We start from the raw sequence: 17819 nt of genomic DNA on the forward strand, positions 1-17819 counted from the left end.
TGCACGATGAAAGTGGCTGTTTTTTTTTTCATTATTTTCAGCAGATATTTATTGGGTACCTACTATGGACCTGCCACTTGTGTACAGTATATTAGAAACATAAAAGTGAAGAGAACAAACATATTTTCTATATCTTATATTCTAGTGAGAAAAATGAAAAAATATCTAAATACAAAACAAAAAAGTAAAACCAGTGCCTGGCTAGATAAGAATGAAGATTTTAAAGGATATTGTCTTTACCACACTTGAGTGTTGTGCATGAATACACACAGTAAAATGTCACTTTCAGAGGCGATGGGTAAGTCATGGGCCAGCAGTGTGGAGCATATAATGAAGGCCTGAGGAAAGGTAACATCAGGCTTGCATGAAATCAGTTGTCATAACAGTAGTATAAATAATTGTCCAAAACCCCTGAGAGAGGTATGGCTATGATGGTTTGAGGTGACTCAAGAAATGATCAGTGCAGATACAATGGTAAATTGAATACAGGGAAGATGGAACCAGCATATTATGAGTTCTCGTGTTTATGCATGATGATGCTGAAGAAGAACTGTGGGCAGGAAATCAAATTCATTATTTAAGAGTCTACTTTAGTAAAAGCAGACTAAAGCATTGTCTTCTCCAATATGATAGTGTTAATGTAATCCGTAACCTAGCCATCCAGCTCTCCCTCCCAGAACTGGTATGTCATCTGGAACCCAGATTTGCCCATTGTATTTGGCAGATTGAACACTCATTAGTTCCAGGGCGATAACTTGTGGTTATCAGTATAACTGTGGTTATCAATTGTGGGTATTTATGTGGGAATTGCCTTCTTCACAAGCCCCTGTACATTCCTCTCCTCCAAATCTCTCTGTCACTAATTTTCTAACTTTGTTCTTTTTGAGTTTTTGACCAGTCTCTGAACCTATTAATCTCTGATTATGAGTCATTTTAGATTTATATCTCTGGATACTCATCTTTCCGGCCAGATGGACAGCCAGATGTATCACTCAAATTTCTGTTTAATGTAAATATTTAGCTCCACTTCTGTCTTTCAAGGCCACCCCCTGAATGACAGTATACTGTAGCATCTATTACTAGTTGTCATACATTTCATAATCTGTGATAAAACTTTTTTTTATTTCTCCACTATGTGATCATTTGGAACCCTTTCCAACACTTCTCTCTCCTGCCTCAAGGCCATATACATGGTTGAGGTGAAGAGAGAAAATTAATAAAGAAATATATCTTGGGAGTCCGACCCATGTGCTAATGCAGTTTACTGTACCTTTTTGGAACTGCTCAGGCTTAGCTTACAATATGCCCCTTTTAAGTTTATGATAGATTGTTGTTGTTCATGTCAAATATTACAGTCCACTGGGTCAAACTGGTCACAAAAGATGTGATTCTTGCTGGTGAACAAATATACTAAAATTATAGAATGTTTACTGCTTATTCTTCACCATATACAATTAGCACACTATCATCAATGTAATGAACCTATTTTACATAGTAAAGTCTAAGCTATGTCATATTCTGAGATATGTCAAGATAATCTAGTTCTCAGTAAATTATGGCAGAGATCAAGAGAACTGACATATACCTGGACAAGACTAAAGAGATACATTTGTTTTATGAAATTTTATGAAAAGACACTCTGCAAATGATGGGAAGTATTTGTAATACACATATCTGACAAAAGGATTATTTCCAAATTCTTTATACATTATCTTATTATAGGTATATATAGATATAGATATAACTGTATATCTCTATATATGTTATAACTCAAGAAGACAAATAATCCTATGAAGTTGACAAAATATTTAAATATTTCAAAAAATACATATATTAATTGCCATAAGCACATGAGAAAAATGTTCAACAGATTATTAAAAATATGCAAATGAAAAGTACATTTAGATACCATCATAAACCTACTTGAGTGTTAAAATTTAAGGCTTACCTTATCAAATACTGCTGTTAGAATGAAGCAACTGGGACTATTCTACGTTAATAATGGGAACGGTACAATCTCTTTGGAAAATGTTATATGTTTATAAAATTAAACATTTCTTTTAAAACACAACTTTATTTAAATATAATTTATACACAAAACACAGAACATATTTAATGTCTGCAATTTGATGAGTTTGACATATGCAAGCACCCATGATACCAAGACCACAAGCAAGACAATAGACATATCCATCACCTCACAGATTGCATGTTAAGTATTGTTATCACAAAAATAGAAGGGGAGAGAGAAACCTATATTTTCTATATAACCTAACAATTCTACTCCTAGGTATCTCTTCAAAAGATTAGAAACTGTGTCCACAGAAAGACTTTAACAGAAATATTTATGTTAATTTTATTTATGATAGCCAAAAATTGGAAACAACCCTTTGGGGTAATGAGTGAAGAAATTATCTTATATACACGTAATAAAATACTACTAGTTAATAAAATGAATGAATTGTTAGTCTATGCAAGAAGACGGATGAAACTCAAAAACATTATGCTGAGCAGACACCAGACTTACAAAAGTGCATACTATGGGGTTTCATTTATGTAAAATTCTAAAACCAGCAAAACTCATCAATATTGGTAATAGGTTAATGGTTGGCTGGTTCCAAAGGTACGGGAAGGAACTGCAAAGGTACATCAGGGAATGCTTTTAAGTAATGGAAATGTTTTATATCTCTAGTCACTTTTTTTTTACTATTTTCCCTTAGCAACAAAAATAAATTTCACTCAACCATGATAGCGCAATCTTTGTATTTTCCTAATTATTCATCCTTAGTAGTTACTTCTATGAACAGAATATTTTTGGTAATGACATAGGTAGAATATGTTGTATTTTTCCCCAGACAGTTAGTCTTCTTTCTGTCTCCAGATGGGAGTAACAATTCCATAATTTCTCTTTCCCTTCTGCATTTTACCTTGCATAATTTTGTTTTGGGTGATGACAGAACTGACCGGAGATGTATATTTGCAGCCACCCAGAAGAGTTTAATCCTGCACTTTTCATTCTCTTCACATTTTCTTTCTTTTTTATTCTTTTGTACTCTCTTTTCTTCTGTTCTCGTTTCTTTTTCCCCTCAGAGTGTCCCAGTCAGAACAAATGCTATATTATTCTTGAAGCAGCTTGTAGGAATCAACCTTTTCCCTTTTGTTTCCTCCCTTTTATATATAATATATGAAGTCTGCCCAGAAAAAGTCCAACCATTGTTAATATAATGAGAATGATTTGCATGACATAGATGTAACCTGGCAGGCAAGGACAGTAGAATGGAATGTACATGCATGAACAATGATGACTTCGCTGTAGTCAGTAGGGGCTGTAGATGCTGTTGAGTGTAGATGTGTATTGTGTGGCTGTCACATTCAAAACGACTCTGCAAGTAAAGCAATGACTCTGCATCAAGTTTTGTGTTAAGCTTAAACATTAATCCACGGAAACTATTCAGAAGATTCAGAAGACTGCAGCTATGGGAAACTGGTGACTGGCAGCTTCTTCACAATAGCATTCCTGCTCATGTATCACATCTTGTGCAGATATTTTTGGTGAAACAGCAAATCATCCAGGAGATTTGGACCCTCTACATCCCAGATTTGGTGCCCTGCAACTTCTGACTTTTCCCAAAACTAAAATCACCTTTGAAAAGGAAGAGATTTTAGACTGTCGATGAGATTTAGGAAAATACAACAGAACAGCTGATGGTGATTGGGTGAGTTGTGTGAGGTCCTGAGGCTTGCCTATTCTTCAGTAAATATCTCTGTTTTTCATATTACATGGTTAGATACTTTCTCGTATAATATTGAGGAGGGATATGAAGTAATTTGAAAATTCTGATGAGGACAGATTTGCAAAGAAAATTGTGTCCTGATAACCTAACACTAGCATAACATTATCATCTTGAATATTCATGCAAACATTCTGAGGACTTTTTTTACTACATTTTTTTCCTCTTTTTGTGATGTGAGTGCATGCATATGTGTGTGCTCACATGATGTTTGTGTTTCAAAGAGAAAGTGATTTTTGTTCTTATTTCAGTAGCCAGTTTAAAGCATAGCTTTCTGTTTTTTGCTTTCAACACCTTTTAGATGGACTTTCTTAACATATGATGATTAAATGATAATGTCCCAAAACAGGCCTTTTAATTAAGTAGTATTTTTATCTCCTGTAGTTCTGGAACAACAGTAGTTATGTACCATTCTTGGGTGAATTAAAAACTTTTCCACGTTAATATTTTTTGTTCTGTGGTTCAGATGTGGATTCTTTATTGTGAGATAAGAATATATGAGCTCCAATAGCTGCCTGGGAGAACATGGACTCCCTGCAGTGTCCAGGCTTTCCTGGTGAGTGGGAGGCTTCATTACATCTGTGGTCAGGCTGTTGCTATGTTTGTAAGACACCTGTTCAGATATATAGTATAGTATAGTCACTATGCCACTGCCCATTATTCTGCTGCATCTAAACAAAATAAACTGCAACAGGTAGAAAAGGAATTGTTGAGACTAGTACAAATCATGAAAGAACCAAAAATGGCTGTTTTAGTTATGAATCCCTATACAAAGCATTCCAATAAAGTGAAGAGCCAAAACAACATCACCACAGAAAAGAGGTTATTTCCCTTCACGTCCACCCTGATCCACTTGCTTGCTGAAAATGCTCACTTGAATAATATCCCTGGAGTCATTTCTGCCTTTTCTAGCATGATGAATACCTAGAGAACTACCTAGTGACTACCATGGAGAAGTGCCTTGTACAGCTTCCACTCCATCTCCTTCTGATGAAGCCACTCTTTCTGAATTGAAAACAGTCCTGAAGATCTCCCTAAGTAAAGCCCAAATATTAAAATTGGAAGTTAAGGCTGATGCATCAATCATGGGTGGAATTGTTGTCAGTGGAAATCAGGCTCTTCCATGGGATTGCAAGGAAAGCATTCCAAGGACCCACACATGGGAAATTGTGGTATGGCAGGTGGTTTATTCATGTAGAAGGCCTTCCATGGGTCCCCTTTCTTTCTGTCCAGTTATGAAAAAAGTTCAACTGTGTCCTAAGCCAGGTCAACACAAAAGCCAGTGTCCGGAGTTTTTGCTTCATATTAAAGTTTAGCCTGTTTGAAGCCCATGCAGTCTTCTGTAGGCCCCAGTAGCTGCTAGACCCACATGGTCACATGTTCCTGGGTGAGAGAGAACAAGCAAATGCACAGGGCAAGTGTGGGTAAGAGAGAGAACAAGAGCTTCTTGGTTTTCTGGGATGATATCAGGTTGGGTTTGGAACAAACCAGGTGCTTTTTAAAAAATAACGTATGAAATTCCCAAGCTTTTGACAGGTTCCTTACCTTTAGTGAGACTAACAGGCCTCTATGATTAATCACTTTCCACTGCATTCTCAAAAGTCTGGCACCACATGTGGGGAAGGGAGGAGTATTAATCCCCATGGCAGAGCAATGCTGTGATCCCCTGGAGTGTGAGGTTGTAGTTTTCTGGAGAAACAAGCAGGCTTCTGCTCCCCAGTTCATTAAGCAAAATGTCCAATTCCCTTTGCTTCCATTTCTTATTAATGATCAGCCAACTACCTATTGTAACATTCACCCCTGAAAATCTTAATCCTTGTACTCTTGCAAGGGTAAATGGATGAAGGTCTCATTTTTTGTAATTGTTTCTTGCTGTCAAGAGGGTATAGTTGTGTCTATTCCATTGTCTAGAGGGCATAGTCATGTCTATTCCAAGGCCCAAAGGAGCAAAAATGGAAGGGGAATCTTTATGCATGGGAGAAGGATTTTGAAAAGTCCAGGTTAATCAGCTCTCCCTGGAAAGTGGCATATGTGATGTCTAGAGTATGGTGTTGTGTAGAAGATGGCACTGCTGGAAAAGATGGCATCCTGGCTATATTCTACAGTTGACAAATTTGACAAGAATGTTGAAAGATGCAGTCCAAAAATGAGAACTATAGTAACTAAAAGTCTAGTGAGAGGTAAAAACCAGGTGACAGAGGGAATAATTTTACAGTGTTCAAGATTAAGTTGGAAGAGTGGTTTCCCTGGAGGAAAATGTGTCACATCTGTCCAAAGTCTTCTTGTTTATCATATTCAACACAAGTTATGATGAGGAGACCATTCTAAGATCCCCCCACCCCTGAATAACTGTGGGCCTTTTCTGCCTGAACAATTTGGTCAGAAAAGGGAAAGTAGTTTTAAGTGAAGTTGATAGATCATCCCATACTGTAAAAACTCAACTGTTTAGTTCTAAAAAGAAGTGAATGCGGCCAAACTGCTGAGTCTTATTTTACGATGTTGTGATGCAGACAGACTTTTAAAGTGAGGCTTATACTACATAAACAAGTGATTAGTTAAATATGGTCATAGGCATATATGCTGTGAAAACAGAAGGAATAACATAAAGGTTATTGAACACAGCAAGTCATAAACCAGCTTCTGAGTCTGCAAAGCTCAGTTGAGAAAATTTCCATGTGTAAGCCTTGATAAAGTGAAGTTAATCTGATCCTTCTTGTTTGCAGTTTGAATATCTCTTGTGATGTCATCAGGTATTAAGATAAATTCTGTTGACACATATGGAGACAACCTTAAAAAAAGTTTAGTTTTCAATGAATTTTAGCCCAGAAATGGGAGGAAAAAATGAAACATTAGCTTAAAGGGTTGAGTAACACTAGAAGAATTCAAGAATCATTCAGTTTATAAGTAAAAACAAAGTTTTGAAGATAATTTACTGAACTAGAGTTCAATATGCACAGCTTGGCATTGTGATTTCCATGGGAACATATTTTTTTCCCCCAAAATTACCCTAGTTATAATTTGGCCTAATTATTTGCATAAACACAACAAGAATAGCAATCATAGAGGCTTTTAAAATCTGCTTTGCTGGAATTTTACAAGGAATTTTCAACATGAGCTTTACTCAGCCCTCATGGTATAGAAGCTAAGTCACACAGTCGCCATCAGGCATTGCCTGTAATACCTATAGCTTAGGGTAAAATTCTCAAGTTTTTGAGGTTGCCAGAAAGTCTTGAAGTTTCCTTCTTGACATCTTTCAGGAAAGCAACATGTGCTCCTAAACTGGAAAGGCTGTCATAAATCACATGACCAAGCAAAGTACCAGGGTATTTCTGCAGTGGGCTTGTTACAGAACAAAAATGGAAATTTGGCTGCTGGCTGCCATCAAAGGCAAACTCTAGAGCCAGAGGCTGGTGAGAAAAGAAAGAAGTTTTTTTTATCTGAATGCTGAACAATCTCAGATAATGGAGACTCCTTGTCTCAAAGCTCATCTCCTCCACATCCTCAGCAAGACCAAAACAAAAGGTAGTGCCCAGAGTTCCTGCTCTATTTTAAAGTACCATCCTTTGGGGCCCAAGTTGGCTGCTAAGCAGTTATCCAGGCAGCTTAGCTTCTTCCCAGATTCTCTCTGGCTTCAGACTCCGTCCTGAAGGATGGATGTGGAGCTGGTGCCACCATTGGCCATGTAGCTTCTAGGGCCACAAGTTTCCATGCTCCCAGGCCTGAGAGTGTGGTAACACACCGGCAAATGCTCCACTAGGCCGGAGAGAGAGAGTCTTTCTCTTGGAGACTATGGGACACATGAGTACTAAGGCCATGTGGCCCATGGAGAGGACAGGCCATTGCACTGTCCAAGTGCAGGTCTTGAACAGTGACCAATGAGAGAGAAAGATTTTCTCAGTTCCCCTCAGTTTATATTATATTGGGGTGTGGATGGACCAGGTGGTTTCTCAGAATGACCAATTGACTTCCTAAACCTTTGTGCACTTTGAGTGGGTCCAAATTCCTTTTCCCCCTGGCTAGACAGGCCTCTTTGGTCAAGCACCTGCCCTGCTGCAATTTTAATTTCTATCACACATATGCCTGTCTTCCCCTAGTCCCACGCCCTATCTGGTGCTCTTTTCCCTTTTATCCAGTTATTTGGTTAGCTTTGTGCATGCTCAGTGTAAGAACCTCCTCCTGCTGCCATCATGGCCAATGGGGAAGACTCCCATGGTGCTCCATTAACTCCATGCCTCTCATGCCCTAATCCCTGTATGAAGCAAGTTGCCCGCATTCGGAGCCCACCAGCACAGAGTGACTGACGCAAAATCCTAAGCAAAGGGACCTTGGAAACGCTGCATGGCCCCTCAGATGGCTCTGAGGGTGGCTTCTCAGGCAATGCTAAGTACTGCCTGAGCAGGAGAGGTAGGGCATCTGCAACCAGGAACAGGACCTCCACACCAGGGGCAGAGGATCCACAAGGCACAAGCTTTGTTCAACGCAACCTCAGAGTCCTGTGGAAATGCTGTGAAACTCAATGTCCTTGCCAGTGTCCCAGGTAGTTCACAAAGGTAAAGCATATCTGGCTGCATGCCATGCCCTCAGTGCTTGAACCTTCAGCCTCTGTCCCTGGAGGCCATGGCTCTGTGCACAAGTAGCTCCCAGTTTCCATTCCCATGGCCTTCCTCCATCTCTCACGGTGGTCCCTCTTATTTGTGCCCTCAGCCCAGTGCCAGTAGTCTGGGCAGGCTGTCTATTAGTATCAGGTTTTTATTAGCTTTGAAAGTCAATCTCAATTCCTCATGGTTTTTTTTTGTAACATCAAGAGTCCAGGAATGTTTTCCTTAGACCTGACATTTCAGTCAAATTCTTGATTAGTAAAACAACAATTGGAAACTGGTCCTATTGGATTTATGTAAAGAAACTTACTGCCACTACTCATTAAAAATTGCAAAATATAGAGGGATCAGCTAGGAAGAAAAATATAAAGCAAAAGAAAAAATCTTGTCTCTTTAACAGAGTGAAAAGGACCAAACTCTAACTCTGTATTAGACTGCTAAAAGTAGGCAATTGGCATTCTTTAGATTGGCAAGCACATTTCATAATTTTTAGAAATATGCACTTCTCCGTTGGCAAACACATTCACACTTTTGAGAGAGAGATGTTCATGAGATAGGTATTATAGCACAAAGTTCACTGATTTACAAGGTTATAGGTGAACTAAGTTAAATTGATTTTCTCAAATGGCTAAGGTTTTCTTCACTCTTGAATAAGGTTTATCTTCCAAGAATTTGCATTTTAAAAGATGACTCAGATAACAGTTTTTAGAGACTAGGTATTTGCATTTTAAAGTCATACTTTGGTTACACAAAGCCAATTATCTTTAATCCCTTTCCTTAAGGAATTCAGAATTAAATTCTTAACAGGAGGAGAGCACCTTAGGTCTCTTGAGGCATTGTAAATGGAGATTATATTGCCTCTGTCTTTGGGGGGAGAAAACTTTCATCCTTATAAAAGAGGGTAAGAAAATCTTCATCCTCATAAGAGAGGAGGAGGGATAAAACCTTTTTTCCTCATAAAATAGGGAGATATTGGTTATTTGAGGGACGCAAGAGCATTCTCCATGCTCCCTGGCCTTGGTCACAGACAAAAGCTAGGAGTAGCCTGTGACCTCTTTGTGGGCCATGGCGTTTCACAGCCTGATCCTGCCTGTGCCGGTTGTTGGTTCCCCCCCGATAGCCTCTGCCTTGCCCCTCCCACACTGGGGGTAGCGGCCTTCCCCAAGTGGCAATACAGTTGTCCAGGTGTAGAGCCTTGTTAAAAGTCAGTGGTGAGCAAGCACCGTTTAGTTGGGTTTGTTTAATTCCACATGAGTGATTCTGATGGACTCTGGCCTTTCTGGAGGTTTCCACCTTAATACCTGTAAGAGGTGCCTAGTACCTCCACTACCTTGGGTAGAAATCTGGTCTTATAACTGACCTTAAGCAGTTAGGCAAGTCCTAGGAGCCTCTATTCTGTAGGAGCCCTGCTAAAATGAGGTAACCATTTTCTGTGAGCAATTGCATCTGAGGCTTTTTACTTATTGTTTATCTGTAACAGCATTAGTGAGGACTAAGAATTCGGTGCCCTAGAGGCACAGACAAGCAGCTGCATTTCCAGAAGCTGAGATTTACCCAGGCTCCAGACTACAGGGCTGTGGCCAAGCACGAGCAGAGGACAGCTGTGGCTCCAGCTGTCTTAGCAATACGCTCTTGCTAGGAGCCTCGACCTTGGGTCTCGGCTAGCTTTCTCCGCTGTCTCCTCCTCCATGGCGCGCAGACCCAGATTGCTTAGAGGCAGGCATGCACGGAGCTTTGGCCTAAGCCTGTGGGACTAGGAGCACCAGTGACTGCGACTGCCTACATAGGGGGAATTCCCAAATCCCAGTTCTGGACATTGGACCCACGAGCTGTGGAGGTGGTAGGGCCTGGATACTGAGCCGCAGGAGGCGTGGAGCCTGCGCAGACTGAGCAGCAGGGACAGGGCGTTGAAAGGCAAAGGAGGAACTGAGCTGGGTGCTCGTCTGGCTCACAGCTTGACTGGGCTCATCATTGGCTGAGGGAGGCCTCCCATTCCAGGAGCAAGGTTGCGGCTGTCAGAGGATGGGGATGGAACAGCTGGGCCTGCTTGGGTTTTGGTGCACCAGGAGTAAAATCCAAGGCAGCGGTGGGTGTGTGCCTGCTCCTCGCATTCTGCCGTCCCCTAGCACCCATCTGCCCATTGCCCCACAGGAACTCACAGCGCTGGGGCCATGTTGTGCACAGGGAAGGACATTCCTAAGACTCAGTCTGAGCTGCGCAGGCTGGAACAGAGAGAATATATATAACCTGGAGAAACAGCAAGTTTTCTTTATCAGAAGCCACAGCTTCTCCCACGCCTGCTGGCTTACCAGATGTTGTAGGTAGAAATCAGGTTCTTCCGTGGGACTGCAAAGAAAGCAATACAAGGACACACGCATGGGATATTGTGGTGTGGTATGAAAGTTTATTCGCGGGAAGGCTGTCCCTTGGGTCCTCTTTCTGTCCATCCACCGTGGGAAAAGTTCAACCATGCCCTCAGCAAGGCCAACACAAAAACCAGTGTCCAGGGTTTTGGCTTCATATTAAGCTTAGTCCTTTTGAAGCTCACAGTCTGCTGCGGGCCCCTGTAGCTGCTAGAGCCACCTGGTTACGTGTTCCCTGGTGAGAAAGAACCTGTGAATGCATGGGGCAAGTGCGCCCTCTGGTGGGCGAGTGAGCCAGAGAGCGCTTTCCCTGGCTTGGGTTTGAAAGGTACCCGGTGCTTTATCAAACTAACCAGTGAAATTCCCAAGTTTTCTAAGGGTTTTGATACAGGTCCACAACCCTTAGTTAAACCGACAGGATTCTATGATTAAGCACCTACTCTTGCACAGTCCAATAATCCGGTCCTGGAGAGGGGGAAGAGAGAGGACTGTTAATCCTTTTGGCCAAGCAATGCTATGATTCCCTGGGGTGTGATGCTGTGGCTACCTGGTGAAGCAAGCAGGCTTCTGCTCCCCAGTTCATTAAGCCCAATGTCCAATTCCCATGGCTTCCATTTCTTATTAATGATCAGCCAACTACCTATGGTAACATTAGGACTGTCCATATTGGAGAAAAATATGTTGATAAGTAGCAAAAACTAAGATTCAGAAGCTGAGCAAGGCATGCGGGATGTTTTCTGAAAGTGCTGATTTTCTATCAGTGAAAATTCTTAAACTTGGAGGAACAATAGAATGTTTCCTGAAAAACAAAAGAAAGAATATATGATTTTTTATTATTCCCTTTTTAGTTTTTTTTTTTTTAAATTTAACTTATTGGGGTGACACTGGCCAATAGGGTCACATGCGTTTCAGGTATACATTCCTATAATACATGATCTGTATATTGCATTGCATACCCATCACCCAAAGAAAAATCATTTTTTGTCACTATAATTTGGCTCCCTTTACCCTTTACTAACCCCCAACCCACTCCCTCTGGTAACCACCATACTGTTGTCTGTGTCTATGAGTTTCAGTTTTTTATTCCACATATGATTGAAATCATATGGTTCTTAGCTTTCTCTCACTGACTTATTGTGTTTAGCATAATATTCTCAAGGTACCATCCATGTTGTTGCCAATGGCAGTATTTCATTTTATGGCTGAGTAGTTTCCATATCTGTCATATCTTCTTCTGTCCAATTCTCTATAGAAGGACACATTGGTTGTCTGCATTTTTTTTTATTTGCAAAATGGTTATTCTTTAATGGAACTTATTGGGTTGACACTGATTAATAAAATTTATAGGTTTCAGGTATACAATCCTATAATACATCATCATTATACTGTATTGTGTGTTCATCTCCCCTAGTCAAGTCTCCATCCATCACCATTTATCCTCTTTTTACCCTCTTCTACCTCTCTCTACCTCCCTATCCCTCTTGTAACCATCATACTGTTTGTATCTATGGATTTTTCTTTTCTATGAAAAGAAAGAAAAGACCACATATTTTTAAACTAAACTTCCTGTTTTTTTCCTTCACAACCAGGAAACAGTATGACTCAAAATGATAGTCATGTGATTACTTTCATTTTGAGAAAAAGGTTTTAAAGTTTATTTTCCTTTACAAAAGTAGTTTGAAACTGTGTTGTAAAAACAACTATAACATCTTTGCTTTACAGTGAAAACTTTGAAGAGAAGTTTTGAAGATATGACAGAAAGCATCACCTTAGATGCCCTGCCACAGCCAGAAAATGGTAACAGTAACCAAGAAATTGATGCAAGAAGACAAGGTAAGACCGAACGCTTTGCAGTTTCATCATTCAAGGAGAAAAAAATCCAATTTTTAGTTAACACCTCCATAAAAGAAAATTAGTACATCAAAATTAAGATTTATAATTGAGTATTTTGTTCTTTTAATTTAGATTCACTTTATCTTATCTTAATTAATAATGGAGAGGAATTAACCATAACTTAAAACTGTTCAAGATTTAGTTTCATTTTTACTTAGTATACAATAATGACATCACTGGAGAAGATGTTAAATACAATCTAAATAGTCATTCAATGCCAAGAATGCACATAAGATATGAAAAAAATTCCCAATATTAGTAATTTCTTAACAGATTGCTTATGGACTGTGAAAAAGTAAAAATAAACTAGATATCAGAGGTAGTTAATAGCAGTAAGATTATCTCCTTACCTTACCCTAATCTAAATAATTGCTGGTACCCTGATATTTTTAAGGATGTCTCTGGCATCCTTAAAAAGGATGAGTACAGAAAATGGACTAAAAAATATTAGAAAACAACTTGGTATTATTGGGTATATTAAATTACAACCTCAAAATATGTAAGATCCCTATTCTAAATCTAACAAGAAAATCTTTTTAAATTATTTCAACAGGGCTATTTACAGTCAAACTAAGGTAAAGATGGGAGGGAATGAAGCTAACATGACTTAAATACACCAATCCATGATTTAGGGACTGTGGTGAGCCTTAAATACTTGCCATTTCATTTTATTTGAACCTACCAGTACATGCAAGTCAGAAATTAATGTTGCAGTTCATATTAGAACACATAAATACTTTAATCTTTTTTAACAATTTAATAATTATAAGATTAGATCAAAAGGAGTTGGAGACAATGGTATTAAATATTATATAGTAACATGAAAATATCTGAACCAAAGTTTTAAGAATGCTTTCTAGCCCCACATGAAATCAGTGTTAAGTTTTATCTTACATATCAATCAACATTGAGAATTCTTTCTTTGTTATTAACTTTTGACAGTTTTAATGCAATGTACCTTGGAGAAGGCCTCTTTAAATTTAGGTAACTAGTTTTCTTTTTGCTTCTTGGATTCAAGTATCTTCCTCTTTCCGTAGGTTTGAGGAGTTCTCATCAACTATTTGTTTGAATAGGGCCTCTGATCCCTTCTTCTCTTCTTCTGATATGTTTATTATTCTTATATTGTTTTTTCTGCTAAAGTCAAGGAGTTCCTGAAGAGCTCTTTCATTTTTTATGCTTAAGCCTCTTCTTACCTCTGCATCATTTCTAGATTTCTAATTTTCATATCACCAATTCTTTCCTCCATCTGGTTGGCTCTATTGCCTATGCTTGCTAGTGCATTTCTGATCTCTTTTATTGAATTCTTCATCTCTAAAATTATCTGTTTGGTTATTTTTTAAAGTTTCAATCTTTTTGGTAAAGTGCTTATTTTGTTTATAAATTTGTTTTCTGAGTGCTTTAAATTGCCTCCTGTATTTTCTTGCATTTCCCTGAGTATTTTCAAGACTGTAATCCTGAATTATCTGTCATCTCCATGTATTCAACTTTGCTTTCTGAGGGTCTTTCATTTTCTATCTGAGCTGTCTTGCTACCTTGCTTATTCATGGTATTTGATGGGGTCCTTCTCTTTCTAGGCATTTATGCATAAGTGGGCCAAAGAGGTCTTTCTATAATTTTCCAGTGGATGGTGCAGAATCACAAGTTATTATTTTAGCTCTTTGAACTCCCAAAGCTGACCCCGTGGGCTGGCGTCAGTGTAGCTGTAATGCTTCCGGGCGGTATGGCCTTGGGAAGCCCAGCCGTCTTCTTTGTTTTGCCTTCTTGGTAATGGCAACCTCAGACTTCTGCGGGGCCCTCTGCCTCACACGCCCCAACCAGGGATCAGTCACAGAGTGTATCTCTTACTCAGGGAAAGTAGTGATTCTGTAGTAATAGTTCTTGTGTCGGTAGAAAAGGTGATCCGCAACCTGGGACCAAGGGTGATGGGAGGCAAATTTGGGAGTCTACAGGGCAGTGAATTTCCATGGCTTGCTTTCTTTGTCTGCACTGTCAACTGCTGGACCACCGTGGCAGAACCCCTGTGCTGTGTTCTTTCCCAAGTCTCTCAACTCAGCAACAGCTCACATTTCTCATTCCTGCAAGAATGTCCACCAAATCTCTCTGCTCCTCCTGGCTGAAGAAAGTGCCAGCCACAACCAGTTTTCTCCCCTCTCCTGGCTGAGCTCCTCCATGAGCTCCTGGCTGCAGAGCCGCATTGGTGGCTAGTCTGAGTCCTCTTCCCTCCTTGTCTCTTGCCCACCTTAGGATGCTTGTCCACTTTAGGATGCTTCAGTGTGCAGCTCTTTTAGGTATGCTTTTATGTTGAGCAGGTAATCCTTTGCTGAGTTATAGCTATTCAAACCATAGAAATTTCAGGAGAGACCAAGGGGATCTCTCATGTTGCCCTTCTTCTGATGTTGCTCTGCTGAAGTGTAGTTTTTACACATAGAAGCACTCACAGGAGACAACCATCAAAGAAAGGACGGCTGATTTTCAACTGCCTCACAAAAGTTAATATCCCTTGTTGCTTGGAAACAAAAAAAGCTGCTGGTGGCTGCCTGGATTTTTGTCACTACTAATGAGAGAATAGCCCCTATCAGCAGGAGCTAATGACCCAATTGGGAACATTTTGGTAAAAGGGAACATAGTCAATAATATTGTGATAAATTTGCATAGTTGTGATTACTAGAGTTAGTGAGGTGATCACATCATAAGGTGTAAAAATGTTAAGTCACTATATTGCACACCTGAAACCAATAAAATATTGGATGCCTACTATACTTAAATAAAAAATTAAATAAATATAAATAAAAATTTTGGCAAAGAGTTGGCTCGCCCAAACGAAAACTCTCAAATAGCTCTCACAAACATTTAGTATTTACAGTCTGAATGTCTTCGTGATAGCTGAGGTGCTTATCATGACAATAGGTGAGATGCTTGCTTGCTGAAACAGCTTACTTTATTCTCATATCAAAACAACTTTGCTTCCAAAAGAAATTTTTTTTTGTCGTTGTTTTAAACATGTAGATGAAAGTAACTTGACTAAGTCATAAATAAGTGGATTTGAAATTACATTAAATCCATACAAATCATATATATTATGTATAACACTATATAGAAAATATATAGATACATAATTTGAAATTATAAAGGCCATTGTAATAGTAGTAACCTAGTGTGTGAAATGATTCATTTGTTTATTTATTTTGGATTTTATTTTTTAATATTTTCTTATTTCTACTTTTTGGCATTTTATGATATTTATTTTCTATAGCAGTAAGCTACAAAATAGGGTATTTGACTTTAAATTCATTGGCTCTTTTCTCTTAACTCTCTTTGGAGAAGATAAGATTCAGAAACTGAGAGAAACTAATTAAACTCATAAAACTTCCCCATAGGGAAAAACAATTGGAATCCTTTGCTCTTTTCGATTATTATAGAGATTAATGTAGTACTGTTTTAGTTACACTGTGTTAACCAAAGAAGAGGTTCAGCCTATAATGAAGAACAAAAAACACTTATCTTAGCAAAAGGAGCTATAATTCTGGAGACACAGATTCAGGTAACAACTTAAATTTCTCTCCAGAAAGAGCAAACAGGGCAAGGTTCATAAAGGCAAAAACCACAAAGTGTAATTTTTTCATACATATAAATGATTGCTGGCTAGATTAACAAGGATTGGTTAGTTTCAAAATGCAAACAAAGAAGAAAAAAACTACAAGGTGGAGGTCAAATCCTTTTCTTTAATTGTTGTTCAATTACAGTTGTCCCCATTTCCTCCCCTGCCCTCCCCTCCCCCAACTCTCATATTCGATCCTCCCCCTCCCTGTTGTTTTTGTCCATGCGTCCTTTATATGTGTTCCTTAGCCCTTCGCCTTCTTGGCCCCGTTGTCTCCCTCCTCCTTCCCCTCTGGTTACTGTCAGTTTGTTCTTTGTTTCCATGTCTCTGGTTATATTTTGCTTGCTTGTTTGTTTTGTTGTTTGGGTTCTTCTTATAGGTGAGATCATATAGTATTAGTCTTTCACTACCTGGCTTATTTCACTGGCATAATATTCTCCACTTCCATCCATGCTGTCCTAATGGGCAGGAGTTCCTTCTTTCTGCTGTGTAGTGTTCCACTCTATCAATGTACCAGAGCTTTTCCAATCCACTCATTTACTGATGGGCACTTAGATTGCTTCCAGCACTTGGCTGTTGTAAATTGTGCTGCTATGAACATTGGGATGCGTAGGATCTTTTGAATTGGTGTTTCAGGATTCTTGGGTATAATCCCAGCAGTGGAATTGCTAGGTCAAAAGGCAGTTCCATTTTTAGTTTTTTGAGGAAATTCCATACTGTTTTCTACAGTGGCTGTACTAGCCTGCATTCCTACCAAAAGTGTAGTAGGGTTACCTTTTCTCCACAACCTTGCCAGCACTTGTTGTTTGTTGATTTATGATTTCCACTCTGACTGGTATGAAGTGGTATCTCACTGTGGTTTTAAATTGTATTTCTCTGATGCTCAGTGATACTGAGCATTCTTTCATGTATCTCTGGGCCCTCTGTATGTCCTCCTTGGAGAAGTGTTTATTTAGGCCCTTTGCCCATTTTTTAATTGGATTATTTGTCTCCCTGGTGTGGAGTTTTGTGACTTCTTTATACATTTTAGAGATCAAAGCCTTGTCCAAGGTATCATTAGCAAATATATTTTTCCATCTGGTTGGTTCCCTTTTTACTTTGCTAATGTTTTCTTTAGCAAAGAAGAAGTTTTTTAATATGATAAAGTGCCATTTGTTTATTCTTTCCTTTATATCCCTTGCTCTAGCAGACATATAGGTGAAAACATTGCTGATATATAATATATTATATGTAATATATAATATTATACTATACATAGTATATATAAAATTATATATATAATCTCCTTTCATCCCAAAGAAGCAAAATACACATTCTTTTCAAATGCACATGGAGGTCAAACCCTTATGTGACCATACAGTACTTGGTGTTCCAGGATGTTATGAGTCAGTCTTGAGCTGTATTTAGCAACAGGTTAACAATTTAATAGCATCTCTGAGAACCAAGGCACAAGATGTGCATAGCCTTCTCCTCTTCCTAAGTGGTCTCCAGGTTCTATTTTAAGTAACTCTCTTAGCTATGCTTATTCCATTGTATATTCTCCATTTTTAATTGTTAATTAAATAATTATTTTTTG

At 38.8% G+C, this 17819-nt stretch overlaps 1 pseudogene; it reads left to right on the top strand.

The window, feature by feature from the left end:
• Nucleotides 1-526: 526 nt before the first annotated feature.
• Nucleotides 527-14762, top strand: LOC129084634 (ATP synthase subunit O, mitochondrial-like; annotated as a pseudogene).
• Nucleotides 14763-17819: the final 3057 nt, after the last annotated feature.

Source organism: Pteronotus mesoamericanus, unplaced genomic scaffold, assembly GCF_021234165.1.
Source record: "Pteronotus mesoamericanus isolate MK-2021 breed Mesoamerican mustached bat unplaced genomic scaffold, CSHL_Meso_final scaffold_21, whole genome shotgun sequence".
In the NCBI taxonomy this organism is placed as follows: domain Eukaryota; kingdom Metazoa; phylum Chordata; class Mammalia; order Chiroptera; family Mormoopidae; genus Pteronotus; species Pteronotus mesoamericanus.